The sequence below is a fragment of the Eimeria maxima genome, genomic scaffold (assembly GCF_000499605.1).
Source record: "Eimeria maxima Weybridge genomic scaffold, Emw_scaff871, whole genome shotgun sequence".
NCBI lineage: Eukaryota > Apicomplexa > Conoidasida > Eucoccidiorida > Eimeriidae > Eimeria > Eimeria maxima.
In genome coordinates, this window is record NW_013564013.1 from 2,613 (window position 1) to 12,460 (window position 9,848).

Genomic DNA, 9,848 nt, shown 5'->3' on the forward strand with positions numbered 1-9,848 from the left:
AAAAAAAAAAAAAAAAAAAGAAAGGAGACAAAAAGGAGACAAAAAGGAGACAAAAAAAAAAGAGACAAAAAGGAGACACAAAGAAAAGGAGACAATTAGTAAGGGAGACAAAAAGGAGACAAAAAAAAGGAGACAAAAGAAAAGAGATACAAAACGGAGACAGCAACCCCACCACCATCACCACCACACCAGCAGCAGCAGCAGCAACAACAACAACAGCAGCAGCAGCAGCAGCAGCAGCAAATATACAGGAGGAGGAGGAATAAGAACAGTTAACAGGATAAACATCTGCTGCTGCTGCTGCTGCTGCTAGCAGCAGCAGCACCATGAATAATAATAATCAGCAGCACCCATCAAAAACAGCAGCAGCAGCAGCAGCAGCAGCAGCAGCATAATACAGCAGCAGCAGCAGCAACAGCAGCAGGAGGAGCAGCAGCAAACAAATTACCTCAAAAGTAACATGATGTAGAGGAGAAGGAGGAATAAGTACAGTAACTGGATAAATATCTGCTGCTGCTCCTGTAGTTAATAAGGAACAACAATCAATAATTATATCTATTAATAAATTATTTTTTATAGATATTTGTACTGTATATGTGTCTCCTTTTATCCATATAAAAGGAGACAATAAATAACCACATAATTTATTCTTATTTATATTATTTATATTATTTATATTATTTATATTATTTATATTATTATTTATATTATTATTTATATTATTATTACGGTAAGGATTATACATTAATACATCTTTATTATTATTATTATTATTCTTGCTGCTGCTGCTGCTGCTGCTGCTGCTGTTGCTGCTGCTGCTGTTGCTGCTGCTGCTGCTGCTGCTGCTGTTTAGGCTACAGCATATACTATTGCTGCTGCTAGTGTTGCTGCTGCTGCTGCTGCTGCTGCTGCTGCTGCTGCATATTAGATGGTTAGGCATAAAACGGATACGTTGCTGCTGATTCTCTAAAAAGTCTCGTAAGGCTTTGCTGTTGCTGCTGCTGCTGCTGCTGCTGCTGCTGCTGCTGCTGCTGCTGCTGTGTTGACAGTGAGGATGCATGCCTATGGCAGCAGCAGCAGCAGCAGAACCATAGCCTCCTTCTGCTGCTGCTGCTGCAGCTTGTAGCTCACATACAATATGCCATAAGGCCTTTACATACATGTTGCCGCTGCTGCTGCTGCTGCTGCTGCTGCTGCTGAGGGAGAATTGCTGCTGTGTATAAGGTCTATAAGGAATAGGAAAGTATGGTGATAAACTTCTGCATGCAGGGAAGAATTGCTGCTGATTATCTGCTGCTGCTGGGCCATTCTGCTGCTGGTGCTGCTGCTGCTGCTGTTCCTGCTGCTGCAGCAGCAGCAGCAGCTCATCAGGTGAGTAAGAGCGAAATTCTGTGTCCTCCTGCTGCTGCTGCTGCTGCTGCTCCTCTTCTTCCTGCTGCTCCTCTTCCCCTTCTCCTTCCTGCTGCTGCTGCTGCTGCTGCTCGTGTTGCAGCTGCAGCTGTCCCTGGTGACGGCGACGATGTCTACGCTGCTGCTGCTGCTGCTGCTGCTGCTGCAGCAGCAGCAGATGAGGAGGAGGAAGAAGAAGAAGGTAAAGAGTTGCTACGCACCACCGTAGGGTCTCTGTCCCCCGATTCTGCTGCTGCTGCTGCTGCTCCTGCTGCAGCAGCAGCAGCAGAATCGTCCCTAGTTGTAGCAGCAGCAGCAGAAGAAGGGGATGCAGATGAGGGTCTATGAGGGGGCCCCCTGGGGCCCCCCCTAGGGGCCCCCAGCATAGGCTGTATATATGAATAAACTGCTGCTGCTTGCCCCTCTGCTGCTGCTGCTTGCCATATAACATCTCCATGGGCCCTTGCTGCTTCTGCTGCAGCAAGGTACAGTTGTGCTGCAGCAGCAGGGGCCCCCGACAGCAGCAGCAGATCTGCTGTTTGCTTCTGTAGGCGCGAGGGCAGCAGCCGCTGCAGTGCAGCAGGACCTGCCTGTACACCCGAGATATCTGCTGCTGCTATAAGACGCCCCATACCTCTTGCTGCAGCAGGACCAACACTAACACCTGCTGCTGCTGCTGCTGCTGCTGCTGCTGTTTTTTCCTCAGCAGCAGCAGCAGCAGCAGACAGCAGCGCACCATCTATAGGGGTAACAAGAAGCCTACATTGTTCAGGTGTACGCATCATGAGGGCCCCCATCTGCTGCAGCAGCGCAGCAGCAAATGCATGCATGGGGCCCTCTAGGGCACCAACTACTGCAGCAGCAGCAGCAGCAGCAGGCATGGGGGCCCCCGAGGGGCCCACCCGCCATGCTGCTGCATCTGTTAATATATGATAGACAAGGGGAGGTAGATATACTATATTTATGCCCTCCTTTTCTGCTGCTGCTGCTGCTGCTGCTGCTGCTGTGTCTGCTGCTGCTCCTGCAGCAGCAGCAGCAGCAGCAGCAGCAGGTAAGACACAAAATAGTGTCTTAGTTAATACTGTTGGGTAATCAGCAGCAACAGCACGATTAAGTGCTGCTGCTGCTGCTGCTGCTTCTTGCTGCACTCTGCATGCAAATTCTTGTTTTTTTTGTGTATTTTTACAAGTACATTTTTCTTGCTGCTGCTGCTGCTGCTGTTGCTGCTGCTGTTGTTGCTCCTGCTGCTGCTGCTGCTGTTGCATGCATGTGCATGCATATTGTTCAGGTGTATAGGCAGGTATATGTATACTTATTGCCCCTAATATTTGTTTATGTATATACAAATCTCCCCATTCGCTGTTTATGTATTGAGGGGTAACATAGGATAGACAAAGGGGACGAGTCCTGCTGCTGCTGCTGCTGCTGCTGCTGCTGTTGCTGCTGCTGCTGCTGCTGTCTCTTCCTGCTCCTGTTGCTGTTGCTGTTGCTGTTGTTGTTGCTGTTGGTATTGCTGTTGTTGTTGTTCCATGAGGAGGAGGAGAAGAATGCTGCTGCTCCTGCTGCTGCTACTGCTCTTGCTGCTGCTGCTGCTGCTGCTGCTGCTGCTGCAGGTCTGTTTCTGCTCCAGTAAAGAGGAAGCAGCAGCAATAAATAAATAACTTTCTTCTCTTAACTCATAATTCCTCAATTAAATAAAAAAAATATTTTTTTATTCTTCTTTTATGCAGAGACACCAGCCCCGAGCACATTGCTGCTGCTGCTGCTGCTGTTGCTGCTGCATGCAGCGGCAGCGCCTCGCTGCTGTTGCTGCAGCAACTAACTTTCTTGCTCGTATTAATTGCTTCAGCAGCAATTAATATTATTATTTATTTATTATTATTATTATTTAATTATATATTTATATAATTAAATAAATAATTATTTATTTATTGCTGCTGCTCATGTCTAACTAGAGGATGTGTCTAACTCTGCCCAGTTGTCTGGCAGCAGCAACAGCAGCAACAGCAGCAACTGAGGCGACAGCACCAACAGAGGCAGCAACAGCAGCTGCAGAGGCAGCAGCAGGGGCAGAAGCAGAGACAGTCGAGGCAGCAACAGCAGCAGCAGAGTGAGCATAGCCACCAACAGTAGCACAGGCATCAGCAGCCACAACATAGGCACGACCAACAACACAGCTGCAGCAGCTGCAGCAGCTGCAGCAGCAGCATAGGCAGCCCGCATAAGGGCGTCAGCTGCAGCCGCGTGTCTTGGCATATCTACAACTGTCTGTACACTCGGCAATAATAACTCTCCTGTCCTTGTGGTGTATAAATTAATAATACAATAAAAAGTCTAAAAAGAGCAGCAGCCTGTATAGTTGGCTCTTATGCCTCCTTAACACATGTGCCTGACTTAAGGGCTTTCTGCTGCTGCTGCTGCTGCTGCTGTAGAGTGCATGCACCCCTTTATACGTTGCTGCTGTTGCTGCATGACCTCTCTGCTAGAGATATACATTTGTGCACTGGCGTAGGCTGGGTAGTCATCTAAGTGTGTATGCATGCACCAAGAGGGACACTTTTTATGTCTGCATTTTTGACCTGCTATGCAGCAGCAGCAGCAGCAGCAGCAGCAGCAGCAGCAGCAATATTTTATTTATGTGCTGCAATCTCCTTTGCTCCTCCCTTACCTCTTGTGTAACAAAGCTTAGACAGTCTGTACACACGAAGATATTTTTTGCTGATTTTTCTCTAGAGACTTTTTGCCTGTATAAATAGATAAATTGAGCCCAAGACTTCGTGCTATAAAGAGGCAAGCAAGCATAAGTTATATAAATAGGCTTACTGTTGCTGACGAGAGCCAGACTACAGACTGAGGAGATGGATACATTAGAGGTGGCGGCATGTCTGCCTTGAGATGCAGCTTGCTGCAGCTGAGACAATGCATATGCAAGCATCCTTCTTCTCTGCATGCGTATAATACTGTTTGCAGTTATATACAGAAATTGTTTGCTTGCATGCACAAGGATCAACCCATTATAAGACAGACTTCTTCCTCTACCCTTTCCCTTCATGAGGTGTTCGCAAGGCCTACGAATCCAGCGAAGACAAGTCACTAGAAAAGGGAGTAACAATTGAATGCTAGTCTTGCCTCTCTTGTGCAGTTTCTATGCATCCTCGTACTGTTATTAGCTACTTAGGTACACATAAGTCTGTAACCCTGCAGAGCTGACTACCAGCACGTTAGCCAACATTGTCTCGGTGTAGACCTACTGATGCCCCGAGTAGATAGTACTATGGTTATTATAAACATATTCCCCACAAAGAAGGAGATAAAGTAAATCTAAACAAATTCCTTAAGGTGTACAGTAGCCCTACCTAGCTGATGCATGCAATTGGTAACTGCACGGGGCTGTGCTCTGTTTATGCTTATTGTACATGATAAGCCGCCTCATGAATTCGTTCTTGCATATTCTGTCTGGGCAACAACGAAGTTTTTTACAGGAAAAGAGGAGAATAGAGGATGAACAGGGTACACTTGTTGTGCCTACCTACCCATCAGGGAGTAGATACTGTCTACGTATCTTATGAATGCTGCTAAGTCCCTCATGAACCTCAACTATGCAAGAAAAATAAAAAAAGCAAATAAACAAGATAGATTTAAGGAGAGGCCCTCAAGGGGAATACCTTGTTGTATAAATATACACTTGCCAGTACCCTGTAGTATATATATACTACACACGGCTATCCAGCAAGTCGCCCTGCAGTAGGGATGAGGATTGTTGTGTGTGTGTGCCGTGGTACCAAGTATAGTTCTCCCCAATAGCTTCCTGTGTCTTATATAAGGGCTATTAAGAGTTGCCATGGAGGCAGAGTAGTTAAGGGGATAGCTCCCTAAGTTTTTCTCTCTTCCATCCCCAGCCCCCTCTTATGCCTGAGCTCAGCTGCTTAGAAGCATCTACAGCAGCAGGAGAGGCGGCGGCCTCCCATGAGTTGCGAAGAGTGTTGCTGCAGCTCGAGGCGCAAGAGAGCGCCGCATGCATGCAGAGACTAACAAGGATTCTTGTGTGTATGCATATACGCACTGTAGAGAGTTGCTTGCTTGTTGTATGTATAGTAGGGAGAAACAGGTAAGGGTTTATCTGCCTTTTTTTGAGGGTTTAGCATACACACAACATATTAATATATTTATACATAAAAATATATAAATAAATATACAGAGACAATGTACTATGTTATAGGGAATCAATAGCCAGCTAGTACACACACACATACTCCTTATGCATGCACCTCTTCTTATGGACCTTTGCCTGTGGTGTAAATAGACTGTGGAGTGTTAATAGTTCAATATAAACCCTAAACCCTAAACCCTAAACCCTAATTCGTAAACCCTAAACATAATGGATGCCGCGCACCTCCATCGCTCCCTCTGTGTGTGTGCACACAAAGACCTAAAGAGGGGCCCCTCTCCCTCTATTTGCTTCTTATAGGGAAGAGAAAAAGAATTATTATTTATTTATTTATTTAAATAAATAAATAAAAGGAGAAAAAAAGGAAGAAAATCAATGCACATCTTAATAACACATTCTCTCGATGCCGTGGGGGGAGGAGGGGAAGAAGAAAAAAGAAGACTTTTTTCTTCCTTAGGGACCCCCCTTCCCTTATGCATGCATATAAATTAAATAAATAAATAATAAAAATAAAATAATAAATAAATAAATAATATTTATTTATTTATATTTATTTATTTATTATGCATATATATACCTGAGCTGCACCCTACTGAGCGTGAGCGGCAGCAGCACCAAGGAAGCACCTTCTGCTGAATATATATTAACAGCAGCAGCAGCAGCAGCAGCAGCAGCAGGCTGCAGCAGCAGCAGCAGCAGCAGCTGCTGCTGCTGCTGCACCGCATGGTATTACTCCTTCTTATGCCTCTGTGTGTGCTGCTTTTGTATTATTTTTCTTCTTTTTCTCTTATTTTTCTGTTTATTAATTCTTATTATATATTAGTAGCAATAAAGGCTTGCTCTCCTTAGCAGCAGCAGCAGCAGCAGCAGCAGCAGCAGTAGCAGCTGTAGCAGCAGTAGCAGGAGCAGCAGCAGCAGCGGCGCCTCTGTGTAAATAAAGTAGTGCTTCTTCTTCTTGTTGCTGCTGCTGCTGCTGCAGCTGCTGCAGCAGCAGCACCATTGGTCTTATACTCTTTTATCTTTTTTTGTCTTTCTTTGTATTTTCTCTTCTTTCTTTCTTCTTTTTTTTATTCTTTTCTTCTTTTTCTTCTTCTTTTCTTCTTTTCTTCTTCCTCTCCTCCTGCTGCTGCTCCTCATCATGCCAAGAAAAGCATCGTCTTCTTCTACTAGGGGCCCCCATTGTTCTTGTGGGGGCCCCCCTCGCTCCTTTGCTGCTGTTGACAGTACCCTACCGTCTAAGGAACTTTCTTCTCTCTCTCCTTGCCCTCCTCCTGATAAAGGGGCCCCTGTGGGGGCCCCCCTAGGGGCCCCCCTGGGGCCCCCCGTTGTAGAGTGGGGGGCCTCCTTCCCTCGTGCTATGCTGTCCCTCTTTACGTCAGGTAGTAACTTTATAAGGTTGGGGGCCCCCTATACCTTTGGTTTCTCCTTACAGTGGCCATTGGGGGCCCCCCGCGAAGGGGCCCCCAAGGGGGGGGCCCCCCGTGGTGGTAGTGGGGCCCCCTGGAGTTGTTTTAGTTGGATAATGGAGGAGGGTACACATGATAGTTGCTGCAGTGCTGCTGCAGATACCTCATTAGGGGCCCCCTCTAAACCCTTATCGTCAGGGGCCCCCTCATCTATGGAGGGGGGCCCCCTATTAGAGGAGGCCCCTTCTTCCTCATTTATTGCTGCTGCTTCTCCCCCTGGGGGCCCCCAGGGTCTAAAGAATAGGGCATTATTACGTACCTCTAAGACTAGACTAGATAATGGGGCCCCCCCCTTATCTACCTTAGAGGCCCCCCCTGCCTATACACCTAAAAAAGGTCCTATAAAGAATAATAAATCCCAACAAGCACCAGCAGCAGCAGCAGCAGCAGCAGCAGAACCTGCTGCTGCACCTGCTGCTGCAGAATCTCCTTCTGCTGCACCTGCTGCAGCTGCTGCACCTCCTGCTACCCCCAACAGCAGCGACGCCACTACCACCGCCAGCAGCAGCAGCACCACCACCACCAGCACCAGCGACAGCAGCAGCAGCAGCAGCAGCAGCAGCAGCAACAGGAGGAGCAGCAGGATGAATTGGTATTCTTTATTGTTACCTTTATCTCAAGGAGAAGAAGCAGGAGAAGGATATAATATAATAATAGATAATAAGGGTAGTTATCTGCCTATACAGTGCGAGCGTTTGTTGCTGCTGTCTTCCTTATGCTTATTTATTAATCCTTTTGCTGCTTATATATTCAGGTGTATAGGCATGTCTTGTCTTTGTTTATTATTATTTATTACTTCCTTTATTCATTGGATAAGACCAAGGATAGGTATAAGGAGATTAATAGATCTATTAGTAGTAAGAATAGTAATAATATATTTTCTTGCTGCTGCTCCTTATTATGCATCTGCTGCTGCTGCTGCTGCTTATTATCTATTTATTATTCTCTTCTTGCTGCTGCATGCACTCTCTTGGCATCTTACTAGGCAAAAAAAATACATGCAGGGGGCCCTTGCTCATGTTGCGCTGCACTTTGTTGGTTCTGCTGCTAATTTGCTGCTGTTTGCTGCTATTGGAGACACAGCAGCAGCAAAACAATGGATCTCTTCCTTCTATTCATAAATTGCATGCATGCAATGCATGCATCCATCCATGCATGCATGCATTCGTGCATGCATCCATACATGCTGCAGCAAAAGGGGGAAAAGTAACACAAGAGGTTCGATGCATGCAACAGCAGCAGCAGCAGGGATACGATCACATTATGCATGCATACAGATTTACCAGCAGCAGCAGCAGCAGCAGCAGTAACATGCATGCATGCATGCATGTAGCAGCAGGGGAAACAGCAGCATGCATGCATGCATGCATGCAGCAGCAGAAGCAGCAGCAGCAATGGCAGCAAAGTAACGGATATAGACAGCCTTGTCTTTATCGTCATCTTTTTGCTGCTGTTGCTGCTGCTGCTGCTGCTGCTGCTGCAGCAAAGGCAGCAGTGTTGCTATAAGTTACACTCCGTGCTGCAGTCTTAGCAGCAACTATCGCAGCAACAGCAGCAGCAGCAACTATCGCAGCAACAGCAGCAGCAGCAAAAGTATCGCAGCGACAGCAGCAGCAGCAATCGCACCGACAGCAACAGCAGGATGAAGGCGCAGCAGCAGCAACAGGTAATGCAGCTAACTGCAGCAGCAACAGCAGCAATATCTTGGTGCTGCAGTTGCTGCAGTCTCCTGCTGCTGTTGCTGCTGCTGCTGCTGCAGATCTTTGGGGCTGTGCTGGCCCTGAGAGTGTTCAGGCTAGTAGCAGCAAGAGCAGCAGCAGCAGCAGTAACAACAGCAGCAACAGCAGCAGCAACCGCAAAAACCGCAGCAACCGCAGCAACCGCAGCAACCGCAGCAACTGCAGCAGCAACAGCAGCAGCAACAGCAGCAGCAACAGCAGCAGCAACAGCAGGATGAGTAAATGGATATATATGTATGTGTGACATGAGTCAAACAGCAGCAGCAGTAGCCGCAGCAGCAGCAGCAACAGGAGCCGCAGCAGCAGCAGCAGCTGCTGCTGCTGCAGCAGGGACATCAGGTAACAGCATCAACAGTAGCAATCGCAGTAACAGCAGTAACGGAAGCAACAGCAGCAGCTGCAGCACCTGCAGCAGCAGCAGCAACAGCAGCAGCAGCAGCAACAGCAGCAGCAGCAGCAGCAGCAGCATCTTGTCATCTATCGAAGCAACATCACGCAACAAAGGTACTCTCTTCTTGGGCAGGAGAAAACCCTAAACCCTAAACCCTAAACCCTAGGTCCCTAAACCCTAAGCCCTAGGGATATCCTTATCCAGCAGGGGCCCTGCTGATTAGGGTGTTTCCCTTGTGGCTAAGGGGAATGCAGCAGCAGCAGCAGCAGCAGCAGCAGCAATAGAAGCAGCTGCAGCAGCTGCTGCAGCAGCAGCTGCAACAAGGACCTTGCATGCATCGTGTGTTAGGTCCTTGTAGCTTTTTGGGTACCTTATAGGGGCCCCTTCAGGTGTCTAGGGGGCCCCCCATCGTATATTGGGGTGTATAGGGTACAAAGGGGGCCCCTTTGGGTACTTTTAATTCCTTTGTGAGGTTTTAAGGCTTTGTAAGGAGAAGAAAGTTTATTTATTTATTTATTTATTTATTTATTTATTTATTTATTTATTTATTTATTTATATTAGTATAAATATATAATATATAAATAAATATTTATTTATTTATTTATATATATAGATAGTATAGGTAGATGTAGGTAGTTAGCTAGGAGACACAAAGAGACGTACTTGTATACTTAGTATATATATATATATATAT